This window comes from Triturus cristatus, chromosome 11 (genome assembly GCF_964204655.1).
Source record: "Triturus cristatus chromosome 11, aTriCri1.1, whole genome shotgun sequence".
NCBI lineage: Eukaryota > Metazoa > Chordata > Amphibia > Caudata > Salamandridae > Triturus > Triturus cristatus.
The window spans coordinates 395,255,759-395,280,942 of NC_140594.1; positions in this window are offsets into that span (position 1 = coordinate 395,255,759).

Below are 25,184 nucleotides of genomic sequence, written 5' to 3' on the forward strand. Positions count from 1 at the left end.
GCACTTGCTGCTACTAGCTACGAGCTACAGATTGCTATCATTGGCTCTGCCCGCACATACCCAATCCGGGCTGTGAGCTGGAGCTTTTCGCCACTCGTGAAGGCACCCCTTTGGGAGTGAAGCCTAAACTCGGCAGCACCGTCTGGTCCAATCATCCGGACCGTCTCGAAATTTCAGAACTTTGACTTTAACAGCCCAACCAGAACGGAAGTACAACCAGCAGAGAGATCTACCACATATTTTCATCTTGCCTATAAGCCCTGAAAAAGTCTTGGGGTATTCCCCAGACAAAATACGTGTTGGCTGGGCAATCGTTCAGAAATAATAAAAAAAGAACAATTAATACTCCTGAATGTTCTTCTTCTTGTGTAATGTACTGTGATAACACTGCCACATCAATGTATGTGAAATTTTGATATAGAGAGATTTCTCTCCCTACACCATCAACATGTGCACAGGCCCATTATTACTTTATTGACCTTGTGTCTATTTTCAGGGGTTCAGGGTTAGCCCCTACCTGTGGCACCGTCATATATTCATTGTAACTACATACTAACGCACATCCACAGCAGGCACCATCGCATACCGCATACGCTTAAACCCTGTCCTTTGTAGTCAGGAAATACCAGCCAAGGTCCACGTCATCGGAAAAGACACTGAAACCCTCCTCAGGTGCCACACAGCAGAGTACCTAGGCCTGGTATTGCTTGCGAGGAATGTACAAATTGATGAACTGTTGAATCTGTTCCCCAGCCTTTTCCAGGGGTTGGGATGCCTCCAAACCCCAATCCAGCTCCACAAAGACAAGACAGTCAACCCAGTGGTTCAACGACATTGGCGTGTGCCATTCCAACTGCAGCTGCTGGTGGAACAGGAGCTAGACAAGTTGGAGAAGTGAGGAGTAATTGAGAAAGTTTCCGGGCCAACACCATGGGTATCGCCGATGGTCATTGCCGAGAAACCAAATCAGCCCGGCAGGATATGTCTGTGCATCAACATGCGCCTCCCGACCAAAGCCATTAAATGGGAGAGACACATCACTCCCACTATGGATGATATAATAGCGGATCTTAACTTTGCATGGTGGTTTTCAAAGCTTGGCCTCAATGCTGCAATTCGATGAAGGAAGAAGGTACATCACAACTTTCTCCACACACTAGGGCTTGCTGAGGTACAAGCGAATGAGCTTTGGAATATCATCAGCAGCTGAAATGTTCCAAAATGCAATCATGGAGGTGCTATCTGATGTGCAAGGAGACATGAACGTCAGTGATGACATTCTGATATACTAGGCAACAGCGGAGAAACATAATTTGCGGCTAAGAGCTGCCCTGAAGCACCTGTGTGATCACACCATCACCCTCCACAGGGAGAAGTGCTCCCTCTTCCAAACTAGCAATGAATTATTCAGCTATGTATTCACACAGGACGGCATCCAGGTTGACCTGAGGACGTCGCAAGCGATTTGACAGACTTTAACACTGTGAAGTTCACAGTGTTCCAGGGATAGCCACTTATTATGGCTAGTTCATTCCCGGCCTAGCAACCATAGCGGAACCCCTCAGGACACTGACGAAAGCTGATGCCAGAGAGATCTGGGGCCCTCGCGAACCGGATGCATTCGAACGGGTCAAGTCACTGCTACTCAGCAAAGCAACAATGGCCTACTTTTACCCCAAGAAAAGGACAGAGCTTACTTTGGATGCAAGGCCCTGGGGTTTGGGGCAGAGTTCACACAAGAGGTTGAGCTCAGGAGGTGCACCACTACCAGTTCGAATTGGTATATCTAAGAGGGTCCAGGAATCCTGTTGACTTTCTATCCCAACATCCGCCCAAGCAGATGACAGGCCACAGCAGGAGGCCAGACGGAGGAGGACGTACAGCTAGTGAGCCGAAGGGCATGCTCGAGGGTGTTGAGGCTTCCAGAGATCTGCCAGGCAACCACTGGTGATACAGTGCTGATGAGGGTCAATGCAATACTTCTTAAAAGGATCATGGAACACACTCCTGAAGGATGCCAATCACTGGGGAGGCCCAGACAAAGAGCGACTGATGCTTTTTTGGAGAGCAGGCATGAACTCAGTGCTACTCAAGACGGTCTCATTCAAAGGGGGCATAGACTAAGCATCCCTAAAAGACTGATGAGGCAGGTAGTGAAGCTCACTCATGGAGGAAACCAAGGGACTGCAAAAACGAAATTCCAGTTGTGAGGGAAAGTGTGTTTCCCTCGATTGAAGGCCATAGTGGATGATGTGGTAAGACAATGTGCGTCACCTGGAAGCCCCAGCACCGACAATAATGGAAGAACCATGTGGCGCACCATAGAAAAGGTCTGGCTTGATTAGATCAGCCTCGATTTTGTGAGCTTCGACATATGGGAGGGCCACCATGGTACTAATTGACGCCATTCTAAATACCCCATTGTGAAGCCCATTGACTCGACTGCATTCTCAAATGTCACCCCAGCACTGAAGAAGATATTGGCCCTGTTCGGTATTCTAAAAGAAGCCAGGACCGACAAGGACTTGAATTCCAAGAGTTGCTCCAGCACCTAGGCATACGACATCGCAGGATCACCCTGCAATGGGCTCGGGAGAATAGCGAGGTGTTGCAGTTTATGCTAACATTAAACAAGGCCCTGTGAATCCCTGTGCATGAGGGAGTGATGCCGGAAACAAACTTACAATGATTCCTGCGTGAATACCGAAACACTCTGCATTGCACAAACCCATGTCCTCTGTGGGCTCTCATGCTAAATGGTTACTGGCGCGACACAATTCTGGTAACCCAGAGTGGACTCAGTATGATCCCGATGGTACCTAGAACAGGCGAGTACAGAATAACACTAGGGTGAGCTTTAAGAGGAAATTGGGCCACTGCCGACTAGGACCCAGAGATCCTGTGCTCTTGAAGGACCGCCGGCCGGGGTGGATGTTCCGTACACTGTACAAACCAGGAGTGTGGGAGGTGACAACTGTGGAGGCCACAATGGTGACCACCTGCAGAGATATAGAGACAGTCACTTGGAACATATCATGGTTTAAGCTGGTGGACACCCAAGTCAGGGAAAGGGGGGTCGCAGTACATAACCCGGAGGATGGAGACCTCACAGCAGCAGACAGGCCCTATGATTAATAACAGGAGCGCGACTAGTCTCTGGATCAGGGCAAATGTGACAATCAAACAACAGGTTCCCAAGGGGAAGTGAACCAAAAAGAACTCCCAGACATGTCCCGAAGTCAGCACTACAACTTACACCCACAGTCAGTACCAAGTCAGAGACTGAATGACTTTGTGTGCAATATTGAGCCCTGGGAATCACAACAAAGAAAGGAAGGGATGTAGTGAGCCACCCGGCCATTACAGCCTGACCTGTGCACCCAGATGTAATGCACCTCACCCTCTGGCCAGGGCGCGCCTTCAAGGCTATAAATAAAGGGGCTCTTGACTGCATGAGTTCTTTGCCCGTATCTATAGTCTGGTGTGCTGTGCCTAATATTTAGTAACCCTGTGCTGTGGGGTAGGTCTTTGTCCAGGCCCCACCCCACAATAAGCACAGTCTCTACTTCGGGGTATTTGGAATAGTTGTCAATCATTACCAGCCTATACCAGCCATCTGGTACACTTCCAAAGTCAGCACTGATGCTTACCCACCAGGGCATTTGGTATAATTTAATTGAGGATGGGCACTGGTGGGTCCGGATGCCTGTGGTCAGGCACATTTCACTTGTTTTGACCACCTGCTCTACCAGCTCATCATGTGGTGGAACCACACTTTATTTCAAATTCTGCCCTTGATCTTGACCATCTTCTTATGAGCACCATGGGCCAGCTGAACAACACACATCACTAAGCTTTGTGGTATTACGAGTCTATGACCTCTCAGTAGATAGCCTGCTTAAAGGCTGGCAGTTCATATTAGTAGTAGTACAGAGAGGATGGTGTCTGTTGAGAATTCGAAGTTCTCCAAGAGGCATGTGTCTTCAAGCCACTAACCCCATCTGTAAACAGTTGTCTGCTTTGGTGGCTCTCTGGATCTCAGCTATGATATGGGCAGTGGCTGTGACCACTCCATGAAGTAGCACACATATTCTTCGGTCTCTCTAGGAGCCTCTTCTTCTCCCGTGGCTGACCGAGGATGTTGCGATAGGTAATCCACCAGGTTCTGAGATCCTAACTTGTACTCCATGGAAAAGGAGTATCCCAGTAATGGCAAAATCTACTTCTCGCCTTGGCAGTGGTTTGGATGCTGTCCCTTGAAACAGAGGGATGAGCGGTTTGTAGTCAGTATGAACCACTAAAGGGTAGACATAAAAGTACATATGAAAATATTGACACCCCCAATGGATGGCTGTGGCCTCCCATTCCGTTTGGGAGTACTGTTCCTTAGTGGAGGTAAGGGCTCGGCTGGCATATGCTACGAGAGCCCACTCACCACAGTTCTGTGTATGAGATAAAACTGCCACTAGTCCCACTTATAGCTCCCTCTCTGTGCCAGATCAATGTAAGTTGGTCTCAGCCGACAGAGCATATTTGGTGTTTTGAATTGCCTCCATCTGCACCTCTTTCTAGACCCAATCGCTCCACAAGTAATTGATCATGCCCAAGAAACTCATCACTTCAGTTACAGAGGGCAGGGCTTCTGCCGACTTGATATCTCTCCCCGTGGCAGGATCAGGTGCTGCCCCATCTGCTGAAAAGTTTTACCCAAAGAAAGTGATGTGGGGTCCTAGGATCTCACATTTCTCCTTACCTCAAATAAATGAAAAGACGAGGCATTTGGCAAAACAGGAACAAGTTGGTTTGATTAAACGCTGCAGACAGGAGAGCTTCGACAGAATGTGACTGGTCAAAGTCTCTTGGTGTACAACGTTTTGGCCACTGTTATATACAGTTCATTAGGTACAATAAAGCAATTTTATACATTCCAGAAAAGCATCTCAGTTACAAATCACAAATGTGGGCATCTGATAAGGACACAGATGGCTTTAGACCTCACCATCATACTTAGGGTGAATCGAACAACATCTTCCCTTCTATGCTCTGCCTTGGAGAGCCGCTGGGCTCCCGAGCACAAAAACTCTTCCCACTCTAAACTGTAAGCTATCCTCGTGGATTTTGCCTGTGGCCGTACCACCAGTTGTAGCATCCTGTGTTGCCTAAGTACCACAACTGCTGCGGCATGGGTGACGGGGTCCTGTCGGCGTTCTTGGCTAGCCCACGGAATCTCCCCCACTGTGAATGAGACAAAGCATCCGCTATGTCATTGTCCACTCCCGGCACGTGCAAAGCTCTGAATGCTATGTCATGGCGCAAACAGCCCAGAACAAACACTCTCAACAGCTTCAAAACCTGCTCCTCCCTGGCTGACTGGCAGCTCACTATCTAAACTACTGCCATATTGTCAATTCTGAAGGTCACTTTCTTGCGAGCCAGCGGCTCTCCTTATAATGTCACCGCCACTATCAGAGGAAAGAATTCCAAAAATGAAGTACTCCTACCCCTCCACCCCCATTCTGCTGGCCACTGCTCGGCACACCATTTCCCTTGCCAGAAAATACCAAAACCCTTACTGCCCGCGGTGTCTGAGAAAATCTGTACATCCCAGACCATGTCCTCCTCCCTCACCAGTGGAATGCCATTGAAGTCCTGCAAAAAGAACCTCCACATTCTCAGGTCCTCTTTCACACCCGCTGAAAGTCTCACATGGCAGTGTGGTGGTCTCTGTCCCGTAAGTGCCCTACCTAGCCATCTGCAAAATGTCCTCCCTACTCTCACCACTCTGCAAGCAAAATTGAGGTGACCTAGCAGCACTTGAATCTCTTTGACTGTGACCTTGTCACGGGCTAGCATCTCCTTAAGCAGCCCCAACATCTTTTGTTTTTTATCCCCTGGCAACCGCGCTTGCATCATCCTGGAATCAATTTCTATACCCAAAAAGGAAAGAGCCATGCTGGGCCCCATTGTCTTCTCGGGTGCCAAAGGCACCCCTAGTTCCCTCATCAGCACTTTGAAGTTTTCTAGAGCCACCTGGCACTCTGCGGAGCCTGAGGTGCCCACAAAAAGAAATCATCCAGATAATGCATCACCAACTGGTGACCCGTGCGCTTAGAAAACAACCACTGCAGAAATGTGCTAAAGCACTCAAATAATGCGCATGACATAGAGCAGCCCATCGGTAATGCTTTGTTCAAGTACCATCTCCCATTGAAATGGATAACCAGAAGATCCCACCATCCAGATGGACTGGAAGCAAACGGAAAGCTGATTTTATGTTGCATTTTGCCATTTCTGCCAATGTGCCCACCGTCACAACCAGTGACATGGCCACGTCAACTGACGAATATGAAACAGTAGTCTCTTTTTCATTAATAAAATCATTCACTGAGCTCCCTTCTGGCCATGATAATTGTTGAATAAGACGGAACTGCCCTTGTTCCTTCTTTGGCACCACCCCAATGGGTGAAACAATCAGATTCTCTAAAGGCCAGTCCATAAAGGGGCCCGCCATCCTCCCTTCACGCACTTCTTTATCCATTTTCTCCTGAACTATTCTAGGATGTTCTTTAGCTGATTGCAAGTTTTCAGCCCATCTTCTGCATCTTGGTCCTCCATACACTAATCTAACACCCCATCTGAACCATTCCCTCAAGAGTTTTGCAGCCTTCTGGTTGTCATAACCCTGTAAGGCTGCTTCCAACTTGTCTGCCCTAACCCATGTATGAGTCCTTTGGCCTAGCCCCCCTAGCCTCGGCGCTCCTGTGAACTGTTGCTGCTTCCCCCCTGTGTTAACCTCCCCCTGCTGCCACTGCTGACCTCCCTGCTGGTGGCCCGACCCCGGCCCAAAGCAATTGACCAACGTGTGCCTGCCTCCGCACTTTGAGCATTCGTGTCTAAATTTACAAAATTCCATAGAGCACAACCCTTTGTTAAAGTCCCAGCAGGACCCTCCCAACCCTGTCTGTCCTCTACCCGTTCCTCCCACCCCTCCCCGGGTGGGCTTCCCCTGAAAGGGCCGGTACACTATCGGGAGCCCACTGGCCGTGAAAATGGTTTTACCCGCCCTGGACGCCCCCATAGTGTGCTGTCAAAGGTCTGTATCCAACTCTCCCCATTTCGCTTTGGGATCCCCGGCCATGCGTGCTCTAAATTCCTCGTCATACTGTGCCGACGCATATCCCATCCGTGATCTGGGCCTTCCGGATCACATCCATATATTTGAAAAGAACCACATAGCGTTCCGGATATTTCTCGCAGTAGATGCTTTGTAAATTAAAAACGCTGCTGTCCAGTTCTCTACTGTGAGTGGAACTCTTGGCCAACTCGTATATTTTGACCCCTCCTTTGTGCGCACTTTCTTGTGCAAAAGCTTAAGCATTTCCACGTACTCTCCCTTCCTCTTTAGTTGACAACATTAAATGGGCTCCCAGAGGTTTAGTCACACCCATATAAGGTCATTTTTTGATTTTCAGCTCCTTGCTTTCCACTTTGTCAGAACGCCCCCTGCTTTTCTTATCCTCCATTTTAGTTGTGGGCGTCTTAACATCATCTTCAGTGCCCACACCAACATCCTAAAATGGTGGCTTGGAATCACCTGCGTACCAACTTATAGGTGTGGGCTATCCTTGGGCTACATTTAGGATTGGGCTATCCTTGGGCTACTTTTAGAGAAGCCCAAAATCAAAAAAGGGCCGCTACTTGGCCGGCCCCTCCCCCTCCCAATATGCCCGGGGGCAGACCTCCCTGTGTTCGGCTGCCCCCCAAGCCCCTCTTCTCGCACAGGTGGTGCGAGTTGTGCGCTGTGGGGGACATCGAAAACTTCAGAGCCTCCAGGCATGTGGATGAGGCTTCAAGTTCCGCAGCGGACCCCAACCGGATTCCTTTTAGTAAACATAACTCAAACAAAAGTCCATTACTATCCAATGCTCTGACTTTGGGCACTCGTCTACATGAAACCAAACATAATAACATGGCGCGAAAATACACTCCACGCTATTATTGAAGCATAAAAGGCCATTTTATTAGGACAAGGTTGTATCAAAATCACATTAACCAAACATCAATAACTATAACATTTCCCATCATCAACCCCCTCATTCACTCTATCCATCCTCAAACCTCACACCCATTGCGCTCATCCCGTTTCACTCTGCGACCTCCTGTTATGTTATACTTAATTTGTAGAGCGCACGTACACCAGATTGGTTTCTTGGCACTACTCTGAAAGGTGTTAGAGTGATATGTTACTCGTATGCCTGTCTAAATAGCCATGTTTTTAGGAGTTTACGAAAGGTCATGAGGTCTGTGCAGAATCTAATCTCTAGAAGTAGGGAGTTCCAATATCTGGGACCCAGTGTGGAAAACTTTGTTCCACCAAAGCGTTTCCGTTTAAAGGGGGGTGTTGTCAGGAGGTGCATATGGGCAGATCTCAGGTTGCGGGTCGGAGTGTATCTGTCGATCAAGCTATTGATGAATTTAGGGTTTCTGCCATTAAGAGATTTAAAGATAATGCATCCCACCTTGAAGGCGCATCTCTGGGATATAGTGAGCCAGTGTAGCTTCTTCAGAATAGGAGAGACGTGTTGGCGCCTGTTTTCCTGAAGAATCAATCTGGCCGCCTGGTTCTGTACCAGTTGGAGACGATGGATGAGATAAGCCGGGATGCCAAAGTATAATGAATTGGCGTAGTCGATGTGGGATATCACCATGGCAAGTACTGCCTGTATTTTTGCTTCCTGTGTGAGAAACCTGCTCATTATTAATTATGACTTCCAGGGTTTTGGCAGATGTGGAAGGAGTGGGAGGCTGTCCCAGCTCTTTAGGCCAGAAATGGGAGCTCCAGGGGTTCAGTGAGTCTCCCGTGAAAATCACTTCCGTTTTATCTGGGTTTAATTTCAGATGATTGCTGTTCATCCAGTCACGGATAAACCGCATCGTCGTCTGGAATTCGTGAATGGTGGCAGGTAAGTTATTGATGGGGAGTACTAGTTGGAAATCATCTGCGTAGTTGAAGGTTTGAATGTTCCTTTCTTTCAGTGCGTGGATCAGGGGGAGAAGGAATAGATTGACTAGATGAGGGGAAAGTGAGGATCCTGGGGAACACCACATGTAGTTTTAATCTTGGGGGTCGTGAAATGGCCATGGTGGACCTCGTGAGATCGGTTTGTTAAGAAGGAGCTGATCCATTCGAGGGCTGTTCCTTGGATTCCCGCATCCTTGACACGGTCAATCAGGATGGTATGGTCGACCATGTCAAAAGCAGCGGAGAGATCCAGCAGCACCAGGGCTTGCGGGGAGCCTCTATCTGCCTTCTCTCGCAGGGTATCTAGTACTGACAGTATCACTGACTCTGTAGAGTGAGCTGGGCGGAAGCCTGCTTGATGTGCATCCAGATAATCGGACTGCTCCAGAAAGGCAGATAGGCTTTTGGCTACATGGGCTTCGAGTAGTTTGTATTAGACTGCATTCCAATGTAACGTGGGATATGTCCCCTGGGCACTGGTTTAAATCTCTTGATGTGAGATCTTGTCAAGTTCAATAAAGTTTCAAACGTTTGTAATTGTTCTCCATTCGTAGATTTTATTTTTCATCAGGAAATTGATCTTCATTTCCCATGATGCGTCAATATTGCAGCTTGATTTTTAAATATCCCAATGCATTTCGGCCTGTTGGGCCTTCATCTGGGCAATATCTAGAATAAATCATAACGAGCTATGCTCAAAATACAAGAATCACGGAATTGTAAGTGCCAAATCATAGCTGGGACTGTCTTTGTTCTTTGGTGAACGTGCTGTGAATTGGTGAGTCAGTTGCTCCCCAAATTAAAAAATCTCTGTTTATGCTCCGATATCGTGTGATCTAACCGTGCTTTGAGGTTGTGCAGCGCGTGTTAAAGAGCGTGTGAGTAAATATTTTACAAGCGTGTAAGGTAACGCGGGTCGGTGCTTTTATGCAAAATCGTTAGTTTTGTGGCTGGCGTGGTGTTTTTTAACCGTTTTAAGCATTGCGATAGTTTACGATTGCAGTTTATTTGGAGATGTGACTCGTTCGTAATGATATCGCGCATGGTTAAACACTTACTTGCGGAATCGGGTGTTTGGTAGTTGAGTCCTCGACGCATTCTTAAAGTGAAGGTTGCTTCTAGCATTTGAGAAAGGAAGTTGTTGCTGGTATTTAAAACGGAGTGTGAGGATGTTAGTAATTAAAACAGAAATAGGATTAGTGAATTAGTAGTCGATAACGACGATAGACTACCGTGTGAGCAATAGTGTATTCAATAGCACATTTTGAAGCATCTTAATGCAATACAATATATATGCAGCAAAAACAATACCATTCATCCCATGGGGGTTCTTTGAGTTCAATGCACGTATCCAATGGTTTTCACGATGTAGTAGTGAATTGTGATTATCTTTGCCTTTGCTTTTGGTTATGATTTCTGAGACACAGTATTTCAACTGGCTGATGTTATGTCCGGCCTCTATGAAATGGCTTGTCACTGTCGATTTTAGGTTTTTTGTCGTTATATTACTTTTATGTTCGTTAATGCGCGTTATCACCAAGAGAAAGGAAAATGCAAAATCGCACGACGGTGGTCTCGAAATATTCTACCATGAGTGACACTTTCAAAAGAATAATCAAAGAGCATTGGACAATATTAAAACTGGAACCAGATTTTAATCACATCTTCGAACAGGAACCAATTTTTGCCTATACCACTTAACAAGACAAGAATACCACATACAAAGGAACTGTAGCTTGTTGGAACTGTAATAACTGCAACAACGTCATCACCGGCCCCTATATAACACATCCTATGAAAGGACATAAAATAAAACTGAAAGTGACAGCCACATGCAACACATCAAACGTAGTGTACTTGTTGAAGTGCCCCTAAGGAAAAATGTATGTGGGACAAACGGAGAGAAAGGTAAAAACGCGCATTAACGAACATAAAAGTAATATAAGGACAAAAAAACAAAAATCGACAGTGACAAGTCATTTCATAGAGGCCGTACATAACATCAGCCAGTTGAAATACTGTGTCTTAGAAATCATAACCAAAAGCGAAGGCAAAGATAATCACAATTCACTACTACATCGTGAAAACCATTGGATACGTGCATTGAACTCAATGAAACCCTATGGGATGAATGATCGGATAGAATATACATGTTATCTCTGATTGATTCTATTGACTCTATAATATAAAAAAAAAATTCTGTAGCGACTCTTTATAATTAATTTCTTTTTCATTAATTTCTCTTTCACGCTTCATTTTATTTTACGAGTACACACATCCATTCAACTGGGTTACCTGACCAATATTTACAACCATATGGTATTGTTTTTACATATCTATTTTATTGCATTAAGATGCTTCGAAATGTGCTATTGAATACACTATTGCTCACATGGTAGTCTTTTGTCGTTATCAACTACTAATTCACTGGTCCTATTTCTGTTTTAATTACTAACATCCTCACACTCCATTTTAAATACCAGCATCAACTTCCTTTCTCAAACGCTAGAAGCAACCTTCACGTTAAGAATGCGTCGAGATCTCCCATGCCCGGAGGCGCGAGCGGGAGGAGGTAACCCGGGTGGAGGCCGAAATTACTGAACTAGAGGGTGACCTGGGGAGCGGGGTGACGGATGCCACATTGCATGTTCTACACCTCAAGCAGGCGGCCTATAGGGCCCTCGTCACGGAGGCGGCCAGGGGCCTCAGTAGAGAGCAACAGGGGCGACTGTATGATGTGGGTGATAAGGCTGGTAAATTGATAGCGTGGTTGGATAAAAAGGAGAGAGCGAGTCGTGTGGTTCCGTTGATCGAGAGGATGGATGGTGTATGTGTCACCGAGCCGGACGCCATTGTCTCCTGCTTCGCGGATTATTTCCGCGAGGTATATTCCCCGGTTTCTCCCTGCTCGGAGGAGGATTCCCATGCCCTGCTTCGGGACATCGCGCTGCCCTCCCTTTCGGTGGAGGACAGGGATTCGCTGGACGCTCCTCCCACCTCGGACGAAATTGCCCTTGCTATCCGCTCGGTCGCATCTGGCAAGGCCATGGGCCCCAATGGCATTCCTATCGAGCTGTACAAGCTGCGACCGGATGTGCTGGCGCCCCACCTGCGCGCGATGTTCCTGGCGGCCTGCTCGCGGGGTTCCCTTCCGCCGGACCAGCGTCTGGCCACGATCGTGGTGATCCACAAGGAGGGGAGGCCCCGTGAGCGGGTCACATCCTATAGGCCTATCTCGCTCTTGAATGCGGAGCCCAAAATCCTCGCCAAGGTGCTGGCCAACCGGCTGGTCGGCGTGGTGGGCGACTTGGTCCACCAAGACCAGTCCGGCTTCATACCCCATCGTAACACGGCCCTTAATCTGCGACGCTTGCACGGGGTGCTCGCGCGTGTTCCGTTCGTGCGGGAACCGGCCATCTTGGCGTCCTTGGATGCCACCATGGCGTTTGATACGCTTGAGTGGCCATACATTTGGGCGATGCTGGCGAAGTTTGGCTTCGGACCGGGCTTCATCAGCTGGGTCAAATTGTTGTATTCCGGCCCATTGGCGCAGGTGGTGGTGAATGGACGAGTTTCGGCCCCATTCGCACTGGGACGGGGTACGCGACAGGGCTGCCCCCTGTCGCCTCTCCTGTTTGCACTGGCCCTGGAGCCCCTGGCGGAGTGGCTGCGGTGGCACCCTTCCATCCGTGGTCTCCGTTGGACCCCCGAGCATGAGGACCGTGTGTCCCTCTACGCTGATGATATCCTCCTATATCTTGCCTCCCCGCGTAAATCACTGATCGTCCTAGTTGATGTTTTGCGCTCATTCGGTCGCAACTCAGGCCTCGTCATCAACTGGGCGAAATCCTGTGTATATGTGCTTGCCGGGGAGGCTCCGGTCCTACCACGGGACTGTCCGATCCAGATCGCCTCCCAGGGGTTTCGGTACCTGGGTATATATATTACTCTGGACCCGGAGGCCCGCTACGAGCGGAATTTGCTGCCCCCCCTCCAGCGCTTGAAGGAGGACGTGGTGCGTTGGCGGCGTCTGCCGCTTTCGCCGCTTGGCCGAGCGGCCTTGTTTAAAATGATGTCGTTGCCGCGCTTTCTGTACGCTCTCCAGAACACTATGGATTTGGTTCCGGCGCGCTACTTCCGAGAGGTGGAGAGTTTGCAGCGTCGCCTGTTCTGGGACGGGAGGCCACGTATCGCCTTGGCTAAATTGACGCTCCCGTGGTACGATGGGGGGGTTGCCCTCCCGGATATTAAACGGTATTACTGGGCCTCCCAGCTAGCTGCGATTAATCATGGCCTTTACGGGCCCGCCCTGAACCCGGCATTTGAAATGGACAAGATGCTCCTGCCCGGTGGCGACTACAATCGGGCGCTTTACTCTGGCGCGCCGGACCCTCGCCTGACGGGACCGACGCATGTCATGGTGCGTGTATGGCACGCGGCTAACGCAGCTATGGGGTGGAAGGACCGTTTGACCCGGGCGTCACCGCTATATGCATCGGCGAGGTTGGGCTCCTTGTGGACCTCGAAGGGCTTCGAGAAATGGGACACGATCGGCATCAGCACAGTGGGAGATCTCTGGACGAGGGGGGGATTCAAAACTTTCGAGATGCTGCAGACGGAGTTTCAGTTGCAAGGCAGTGAGTACTTCCGGTACTTACAAGTCCGCCACGCGCTGGGCTCCGTCTTCCCGGATGTCGCGTCCATTCCGGAGTCTTCCCCCCTGGAGGACAGAGTGCTGGATGGCCATGTCCCAGACAGCACGATCTCCCTCATATACAAAAAACTGATTAACGACCGATCGGGCCTGCTGACTGGCCTCCGCGAGGCCTGGGTTGCCGATGGGCTGGAATTGGACGACGAGGACTGGATGTCCGTGGTGGCTTCTCCGAAGGAGGTGGCCATCCCGGCTCGCCTTCGCTTCGTCCAGCTTAAGATCCTCCACCGGGTCTATGTGACGGGGCCAAGGCTTCTACGTATGGGCTTAGCTGAGGATGGACTGTGTAAGCGTGGCTGTGGTGCTTTGGCAACTTTCTTGCATATTCTGTGGGAATGCCCACAGGTGGAGCGATTCTTGCGTGGTGTGCATGAGGTCCTGCGAGTGGTCACGCGTGTCGTGCTGTTGCCTGAAGCGAGGAGATGCTTGCTGAATGTGTGGGAGCCAACTGACTACTCGGTTCCGCAGACGCGGTGGGTGACTCTAGGATACATGATCGCTAAGCGTGACATTGCTCAATTGTGGGGATCCCAGAGGCCTCCGGCGGTGTCGGCCTGGAAAGAACACATGGATTGGTGTATGTTTCGTGAAAAGGTGGTGTATGTTGCGAGGGGTAAGCCTGGGGCGTGGGTGAAAATCTGGGGCCCCTGGAACGCCTATCGCGGGGGTATTTGCGAGCCGCCGCTGCTGCCGGCTGCTTCACCAGCTCCGTCCCCCTAGCCGACCCCCTCCCCCAGCCTTGGGCACGTGGTTCCCCAGTCCCTGATCTGTTCTCATTCCCCTCTTCAGAGTTTGGCGATTGGTTGGGGTTCCCCACTTAAGGAGCGCGTGCTGTCACTTGGGATTGCGGGTTGCCTTGCGGGTGTGGTTGTTTTTGTGTTGTTGTGTTTTGACAAAAGGAAACCGTATTGTTGGTTCGGAGTTATGTGGCCTGCACTACTGATATCTCCTGATTTACTCTTTTCGCACCGCCAAGAGATTTTTCTGTATGTATGTCATATGCTACTGCTACTCTAGCGGCCGGCCAGAAGGTTATAGGCCCATACTTGTAACTATTTGAGATTGTAATAAACGGTTTAAAAAAAAAAAAAGAATGCGTCGAGGACTCAACTAACAAACACCCGATTCAGCAAATAAGTGTTTAACCATGCGTGATATCGTTACGCGCGAGTCACATCTCCAAATAAACTGCACTCATAAACTATCGCAATGCTTAAAACGGTTAAAAAAACACCACACCAGCCACAAAACGAATGATTTTGCATAAAAACACCGACCCGCGCTACCGTACATGCTTGTAAAATATTTACTCACATGCTCTTTAACACGCGCTGCACAACCTTAAAGCACGGTTATATCACACGATATCGGAGCACTGTTAAAACAGCAACGAAAAGCAAAGTCACATAAACTGAGATTTTAATTTGGGGAGCAACTAACTCACCAATTTACAGCACGTTCACCAAAGAACAAAGACACTCACAGCTATGATTTGGCACTTACAATTCCGTGATTCTTGTATATTGAGCATAGCTCGTTAGGATTTATTCTAGATATCCCCCAGATGAAGGCCCAACAGGCCAAAATGCATTGGGATATTTAAAAATCAAGGTGTAATATTGACGCATCATGGGAAATGAAGATCAATTTCCTGATGAAAAATAAAAACTATGAATGGAGAACAATTACAAACGTTTGAAACTTTATTGAACTTGACAAGATCTCACATCAAGAGATTTAAACCAGTGCCCAGGGGACATATCCCACGTTACATGGGAATGCAGTCTAATAGATTCTAATACACACTGTAGTTCGGAGAGTGATACCCAGGAGCATGAACAAGAAGAGAAACCACAGGAGAAAATCTAGCTGTGCACACACTACCTCTACAATATATATTCGAGTAGTTTGACCAAGTAGGGAAGCAGTGAGATAGGTCGGTAGTTGGTTAGGATTTTAGGGTCTGCTCCTGGCTTTTTTAGGAGGGGGATGACAGAGGCCTTCTTAAAGGTATCCGGTACATAACCCTGGGACAGTGACTCATTTAGGAGGGTCATGGCTGGGCTTGGGCAAGCAGTAAAGGCTTCCCTTAGGATCCAAGGGGGACAGCAGTCCCTGGGAGATCCAGATTTTACTTTTGCCAGTAGGTCTGTGAATAGTTCTTGATTTATTACTGGAATCTGTTCCAGCCTGTATGAGTTCTTGGGTTTTGTAGGACATGCAGGACACAAGCATATGGAGATGCTTGCTTTAATGGTTTTGATTTTGTCGATGAAGAAATTGTTCAAGGAGTCGCATAAAGATTGCAACGGTATGGATTTTAATGTCACTCTGTCAGGGTTGGATAGTTCGTTAATTATTGAGAAGATGTCTTTTGATCTATTTGTGGAAGTAATGATTTTGGACGAGAAAAATTCGGCCTTTGTAGCCAGTATAGTTTTTTTGTAAGTTCCAAGTGCTGCTAGGTAAGTGCTTTTGTCATCAAGCAAGTATTTACTTCTCATACTGACGGCTCTTCTGACCGGGGGGAGTCAGCAGCGGATGCTTAAGGCTTGGTGGCACTGATGTAGCAAGGAGTGGGGTGCCGATACGATGGTATGCTCTTTGGTGAATACTTGTCCCTTACACAGGCATTGGCGGTTCGGAATGCATGAACTGTGAACTATCACTATCCTGCCAGTGGCTTTAGCCCGGAATCTGGTCTTCGCTCGGTGGCATGCCGAGGGTGAGAGGGAGGAGGGGTTAGTTGGGGTAGGGGGGGGGGGGGGGGGGTGGGGGGACAGGTGAGTTCCAGGCTGCAGCAGTTTATCGGAGGGATACCTATTAATAGATTTCGTTAACTCCTACTGCCAGACGGCGAAAGAGGCGCCGGGGATTCCCCCAATTTGATTTCATTTCCCTATGGTAGGCGGGAGTGCCTTTCTTTGTTGCTTGCAGTTGATTGGTGCTGCCTTGTGGTGCTGTAATATCCTATTCAACACTAAGTTTGTACTTAATCTGTCTATATGCAGCTTTCTTTGAGTATGTGTATGTGCCTATGTCCTTGGATAACTCAATAAAATTTGTTTAAAAAAAAAAAAAAAGCAAGTATTTACTTCTCCACTTCCTTTCAGCTTGACGCAGAGCAAATTTTAATTTCTTTAAGTCAGAGGAAAACCATCTCTGGGCTTCATGGCGACGTGCTCCATGTATTTTCCTGAGAGGGGCATGTTTATTGCTGGCTATCAGCTGCCAGTCCGATATCTGTTTCTCACTCTGATCAATGGAGGATTGCATAATGGGAGCTGTGTTGGTCAATGTCTCAAAAAATTGACATTTGTCAATAGTGCTCCAGCTCCTAAATTATCCAGGATCAGGTAATGATGTTTTAGGTCTGGTAAGATTATTTATGGAGAATTTGATGAGATACTGGTCGGACCATATACAGGGAGTGACATCTGGATTGGTCATAGTCAGGTTGGTAGACCATACCTGGTCTAGTGTATGCCCTTTGAGGTGTGTGGCGATTGTGATATGCTGACTCTGGTTAAGCCCCGTAAGTAAGTCTGTTAGTTCGACTGAGTGAGGTCCACCTGCTTAGTCATTGGCCCAGTAATTGAAGTCACCAATCATCAGTACTTTTGCATGATTTGTTAAGAGGTGTGTCATCTGTTCACTCAGAGATTGTGGGAACTGTGGCATGCTCTGTGGTGGGCTGTAGAGTAGCACACAGACCAATGGGGCAAAGTCAGATTCTAGTTTAATCACAAGGTTGTCTACTTGTGGTAGGTCGAGGGGAGTAAGTGCTGTGAATTTAAAATCTTGGTGCACTATAGCTGCCACCCCCCCCCCTCATTTTTCCCTGAGGGCGGTTGGCTTAGGGGATGTAGAACTCGCTAGGTAGAGCTGCTAGAATGTCAGGGGTGGAATGCTGTGTTAGCCAGGTTTCTGTTAGCAGTAGGATATCTGGTTTCTCGGTCATCCTCAGGTTGTGTATGTCTAGTTGGTGTTTAGATAGATGACCGATAGGGCCTTTTCCTTGTTTATAACCTGAAGATCAGTGCATTTAGTAGGGTGTGTAGGGTGACAGAATTCGGGAAAGGAGGATCTTTTTTCTATTATCCCGTTCCAGGTTATCCTAGCATGAGTGAGACAGTTTTAGAAACAATCGCAATGGACCGCACTCCGCTAGCCCCTCCTCCGGGTCGCCCCTAGGGAAGCTGGTACATGAAGTTCTTGAGTGGTTCACCCCAGTGGGTGCAAGTAAGTACTTGTTGAACTGATGATCTCTGATGGAGTTCTTGAGTGGCTCACCCCAGTGGGTGCAAGTAAGTACTTGTTCAACTGATGATCTCTAGACCCGATACATGTCCCGGGTTTTAAAATATCGCCCGAGACATGGCTCGGGTTTCGGGATAACTTCCCTCATCAGTAGAGAAAATAGTTAGGGGTGGAAGAGAGGGCCGCCAAGCAACCGTCAAAGGCCTCAGTGCCCGCACAGGCACGCAGGTGCGTCGTCCAGGAGCTCGTCAGCTCAAAGCTCGAGGGAGCCATTTTTAGAAACAATCGCAATGGACCGCACTCCGCTAGCCCCTCCTCCGGGTCGCCGCTAGGGAAGCTGGTACATGAAGTTCTTAGTTATTTAGTGGCTCTTTCAGCCGGGGAGTCGACGGGCTCAGGTTACGCACCTGCGTTGCTACGAGAGGTACATACCTGATAATGATTTTAGCAGCCTACACAGCAACCCTGCACTCTTTCCTCTTTCCTACTCCCTGCTGACGAGAGGCTACAACCTCGAAACACGTGTCCAGGGATGGCACACGCTATTCACACTTGCACTCACGACACGAGCATAGGTGTACTCGCCGACGCTGAACTACAGGGACCACAGTTCTTTGGGGTAACACGCAGGTAGGTCAGCAGTGTGCGACCATTTTGGATATAGTTAATGAGTGAGACAGTTGACTGCTAGCTCGTCTGAGTGGAGCATTTTTAGTTTGGTTGCAGAGTAGGTTGTGATTTGGGCATAGTGACTTGCCCCTTGCCCCGGTCGGCTGCGGACGGGCTTGCTTTCGGCGCGTCCGCTGCGCTCCCGCTCTGCTACCGGCATTAGTAGCCGTAGTCATCCTTGGCTCCTCCCCCCTCTTCACTGATTGGTGCTCAATGGCGTGTCTACCAGGAAGTGAGTCGAGCCAGTGTCACGGCGATTTTTAGCGCGGTCAGTTTCAATTCAATTTTAAAAAGTGCATCAATTATTTCGTGTGTGAACAGAATTCAATAGTATTTTAAAAACAAACAAAATGGCAGTAGCGGTTACCACAGGCAGCGGCACCTTTCCCAGAGTGATGGCTCCCGCGCTGCTACCGGCTTTAGTAGCTGTAGTCAGCCTTGGCTCCTCCCCCCTTCTCTGATTGGCGCTCAATGGCATGTCTACCAAGAAGTGAGTCAAGCCAGTGTCACGTTGATTTTTAGCGCGGTCAGTTTCAATTCAATTTTTAAAAAGTGCATCAATTATTTAGTGTGTGAACAGAATTCAATAGTATTTTAAAAGCTAACAAAGCGGCAGTAGCGGTTACCGCTGGCAGCGGCACCTTTCCCAGAGTGATCGCTCCCGCGCTGCTACCGGCCTTAGTAGCTGTAGTCAGCCTTGGCTCCTTTCCCCTCTTCTCTGATTGGCACTCAACGGCGTGTCTACCAGGAAGTGAGTCGAACCAGTGTCACGCCGATTTTTAGCGTGGTCAGTTCAATTCAATTTTTAAAAAGTGCATAAATTATTTAGTGTGTGAACTGAATTCAATAGTATTTTAAAAACAAACATCTCCTCCTCCATCATCCCATTCTCGTCTTCACTTTTCTTTCAACATCCTCTCTTGGATCTCCTGCCATTGCTCTCTTGCATCACGCACCCCCCATCCTTCACCTGTTACACCCCTCCGAGGGGTGGATGTGCCCGTCTGTCACTCACCACCCCTCCAAAGCACTGCCAAACCCAAAAGGATCTGCAACCTGTTCTAAAGTGGCACGCTTAAAATAAACTGTACCCTTACCCTCAAAACATGTAGGGTGGATGGGTGGACTGACTTAATGCTAACAACCTCCCCCGGTGGTGCTAGTTGCACCTTTATAGCCACCCTAAACCCTCCCCTAGCCCAACCCCTTGACCCCCCCCAACCCAGCTTGTCCTTCTGCTTTGTGCGTAGACCCCAGAGGAAAGACTGGTCTGTCGACCCTACTTCCCTGGGGGCCCGACATCGCACAATAATACACTCCACAATGTTATTGAAGCGTAAAAGGCCATTTTATTAAGACAAGGTTGTATCAAAATCACATTAACCAAACATCATTAACTATAACATTTTCCATCATCAACTCCCTCATCCACTCTATCCATCCTCAAACCTCACACCTGTTGCGTTCATCCTGTTTCACACTGTGACCTCCTCCATCATCCCATTCTCGTCTTCACCTTTCTTTCAACATCCTCTCTTGGATCTTCTGCTGTCGCTCTCTTGCATCCTTCACCTGGGCGCCCCCCCCCCCCCCCCCCCCAGGGGTGGATGTGCCAGTCTGTGACTCACCACCCCTCCAAAGTACTGCCAACCAGGGAACCCCTGTAGGGCTGTTACCTGTCCCACTCCTTCGCTCCTGTGCACCTTTCGCCTCACTGCCGATCTTCCCTGCAGCACCAAATGGATTCGTTCCACAGCCTACTGATCATGTCATGCTTCTCCATCATATAATAAGAATTACGAATTGGAGGAAGGTGCACTCCGTCATCCCTGAACAACAATGGTTCCTCTAATCTAAGCCCAGCATGAGAAATCACCTTAATGTCTCTGTTCTGGCAGAACACCCTCATTGACTGATTCAGCTTTCTACAAGTTTTTCCTACAGCTGCAGGCTTTATCACCCCTATCCACACTTTGCACGGTACAAATTCCGTCCATAGTATACATGTTCCTGACAAATTAGGTTTCATCACCTCCAGGTCCCTCTGCATGTGCTGCAAAATTGCCAGTCCAAACAATCCTATCAAGTCATTTTCCCCCAAATGTATGACCATCATATCAGGACAGCCTCTTTGTGACACCATCTTTTTCAGCCATGGCAACAGAGCCCCCCATCGCACTCCTCATTTACCCCACCAATGCACCTCATGATGGTTGCTCTTCAGACCCAGGTTATGACCGTAGACCTGCCGATCTGCATATCTGACTGCCTAATGGATAAAGGAATGTCCTACGATCCAGGTAACCGTCTTGGTTCCTGGGCCGCCCACACAACCTACGACAGAAAAAATAGATTGGTGCACAAATAGTCCCCCTTTGATCTTACAACTGTCCACTCCCTCCCCAGGCCCCACCTCATCTATTTGCACACCTATCTCACAAAGCACCTAGACCTCCATCTCCGAATTTTGCGTATTCTATCCCATGACCAACCTAAACGTGCCGCCGTTGCAGCTGCGCCAATGCGAAAAGAATGCGTACCATATCTAGCCGGGTCTCTTCCCAAGCGCCACAATGCTATGCGCAAAATCGCCAACAACTGAAAAGCCGTCAACCTGTCCCCCGATACATGATGAAAGATTCCTCCTGACAGCCTTCCTGCCCTTGCTAGGAAACCCTGTCATTCCTGCACTGGGCATACACCACCACCCCCACTCTCATTCATCCAAACCCATCTGCCCCTCCCCACCTGATCCGTCTTGGAATGTCCCAGCCAAATCCCCAGTCGCCCTTCATCCAGTCTCACTTCATCATATGTTCTTCCTGCCTGGTACCCCGTGCCAAACAATTTAAAAACCCTAAAAGCCCATAAAAACATCCATAACATACACAAATGGAATACTGATACCTCATGACCATCATAACAACTATGGGTCAACACCTCCAGTAAACTTTTCAACAATTCAAACGGTATTGCCTCCCTCGGAACTCCCTCCCCTCCCCGTCCCCATTCACGTCCCCAACCTTTCAACATCTTACTCAGAATCTCATCAATTTACTATAAAATGAGATCCCTGCCAGTTTACCCACTATTGTAGTTTGCGACAGACCCAACTCAAAACAAAACTCATAACTCCCTGCTCAGTGTCCTTTCTTGACATGTTCCATGCAACCACCATCTGTCCCATGAAACCTCCAAATTATGCCCATGCCAGCCTGTAACATTACCTCGTGGAGTCCGCCAGAGACTTCTCGACCAGGCCTATCACTCTCACTCCCCCCAGGCCCAGATGCCGTACAGCAGCTCTGTCTTGTATTCCTCCGCTCCAGGTGCCATTCGCCGGAATGGCCACCACTGCGAATGAGACAAGGCATCCGCAATGTCATTTCTTGCCCCCGGAACATGTTTTGCCGGAAACACTACATTCAACCTCAAGAATTTCAGCATAAAATTCCACAACAAACGCAAGACCCTCAAATCACTCGCTTTCTGTTTGTTTACTAGCTCCACCACCGTCATGTTATCTACATGGAACAACACTGATCTATTCTGAAACTCCTGCCCCCACACCTCCAGGGCCACTAACAGTGGAAAAAACTCCAGGAAAGCTATGCTCCGCCCCAGTCTCATCCATTGATATGGCCATTGCTCCGCACACCATCGCCCATCCCAAAACAGACCAAAGCCAGAAGCACCTGCTGCATCAGAAAAAAATGGAACCTGCCAGATCGTCCTGTCCTCAACAAAATCCAATGACACTCCATTGAAGTCTGTTAAAAAGATCTGCCAGACCCTCAAATCCGCCCTGACCCCCATCGAAATCCGGACCCTTTGATGTGGTAGCACTGCTCCAGACATGGCCATGCTGAGGTGTCGGCAGAATGTTCGCCGTGTTCTCACCACCTGGCAAGCAAAGTTCAAGAAACCCATCAGTTGTTGCACCTTCCTGAGGTCGATCTTCTTTTCCCCCACCACCCCCAGCAAGAAAACCTGTATGTTCCGTACTTTCTCACTGGGTAGCCTGGCCACCCACTGGACCAAGTCCAACTCAACGCCCAGAAAAGGCAATCTACAGCTGGGCCCAGCTGTTTTTCCGGTGCCAAAGGGACCGCAAAATATTGTGCCATCTCCTGGAAGTGCCACAAAGCTCTCTTGCAATCCCCTGAATGTCCCCTTCCTATGAACAGAAAGTCATCCAAGTAATGTGACACCTCCCGGTGCCCACCACTCTTCGTGAAAACCCACTGCAAGAAAGTGCTGAACATTTCGAAAAGTGCACAGGAAATCGCTCAGCCCATCGGCAGGACCTTGTACACACAAATGGCCCCCTCAAACTGCATCCCCAGCAAGAAGAAATCAGCAGGGTGTATAGGCAGTAAGCGAAAAGATGATTTCACAACACATTTTGCCATTTCCGCTCACTGCCCTCACGATCGCACTAGGCAGATCGCATCATCCGCCGAGGCATACAGTACTCTTGAGTCTTCTTCAGCGATGAAGTCATTGACTGACCTCCCCTTGGGCCAATATAAATGATGGGTCATCCTGTATTCCCCTGGCTCCTTCCTCGGTACCACCCCCAAAGGTGATATAATCAGGTCCTCCATTGGCCAACTTTCAAATGGGCCCGCTATCCTTCCCTCCTTGACTTCCCTTTTCAATTTCTCTGCTAGCACTTCTGGCAACTCTCTGGCTGATTTCAAATTCTCTGCCCACCTTCACTCTCTGGGAGCTGGGTATCCCACTGAAAACTCTCAACAAAACCCCATTGTATCCTCAGCGCCGCCTCTCTGTCAGGGTAAATTGAGAGGTGTCAACAAAAGGGAGGAGAGAAAGGGGTGGGCTTTTTTTTATTGAGGTCCTGCACATAGGCCCTAAGCTATGACAACAAAGAAAGATGTGCAGTTCCTACAAAGTGGAAGGTCTGGGGGAGAAGGGTTATCCGAAACCAGACTCTCACCAATAGAATGTGAGTGCACAAGGGATGGGGGTCCCTTAAGGGTGGAACTGAAACCCTCACACACCCAGCAGGCTAGGTGTCATGCTTCATCATCTGGGTTTGCTCCTCGTCGGGTCGGCGGTGCAATACCCGACGGGCACCCATAAAGGGGCTCTTTACCGGAGATCTTTTGTTCCCTGCCGTTTGGTGCGTGCGTGTGAGGGCCCGTGCGTGTAGATGTGTGTGAGTGAGTAAAAAAGGTTGGTTAGTCTGAAATACAACTTTATTGACTCAGTAAACCACCTTATTAAAAAGGTTGAGTGGCGTTAAAGCTAAAGTGCTCACAAAGGGAGGAGTGGCTAGCTGCGCTTTACTCTTCTGGTCAACATGTTTCGCGCCCAATGGGTCAGGAGGATCCCTTGGCGCTTCGTCAGGACCGGTGATACAATAGTGATAGGTGCAAGAACTATCTACAGTGTGGTGTGCTAGGGTGGGTGTAAATTGACTACCCACCCACTACTGGTTCCCCTATTTGTCTGTATTCTGATATCAAGGGGGTAACCTAATCCTAATATAAAAACCTCATCATCTGGTACATGGCGCGTCGTCAAGGGGAGAAACACATTCGTTTCAGTTTGTAGTCCCCCTGGAGGTCCGTTAACCTGCCCACGTCGCCGAAACCGGAGGTTAACGGACCTCCAGGGGGACTACAAACTGAAACGAATGTGTTTCTCCCCTTGACGACACGCCATGTACCAGATGATGAGGTTTTTATATTAGGATTAGGTTACCCCCTTGATATCAGAATACAGACAAATAGGGGAACCAGTAGTGGGTGGGTAGTCAATTTACACCCACCCTAGCACACCGCACTGTAGATAGTTCTTGCACATATCACTATTGTATCACCAGTCCTGACGATGCGCCAAGGGATCCTCCTGACCCATTGGGCGCGAAACATGTTGACCAGAAGAGTAGAGCGCAGCTAGCCACTCCTCCCTTTGTGAGCACTTTAGCTTTAACGCCACTCAACCTTTTTAATAAGGTGGTTTACTGAGTCAATAAAATCGTATTTCAGACTAACCAACCTTTTTTACTCACTCACACACACATCTACACGCACGGGCCCTCACACGCACGCACCAAACGGCAGGGAACAAAAGATCTCCGGTAAAGAGCCCCTTTATGGGTGCCCGTCGGGTATTGCACCGCCGACCCGACGAGGAGCAAACCCAGATGATGAAGCATGACACCTAGCTTGCTGGGTGTGTGAGGGTTTCAGTTCCACCCTTAAGGGACCCCCATCCCTTGTGCACTCACATTCTATTGGTGAGAGTCTGGTTTCGGATAACCCTTCTTCCCCAGACCTTCCACTTTGTAGGAACTGCACATCTTTCTTTGTTGTCTCAGGGTAAATTCAGAGCCACGCGCCCATGGCCTCAATCCTAACTGGGGTAGGAGCCCTTTGGCCTAGACTGTCCTCTGCCTTTGGTGGCCCTCCACTGCTCGGCTGGAGTGGCCAATGTAAAGCATTAGGGGAGCGGGTGTCGCCCCGCACTTGGAGCACTCATGCTTAAACT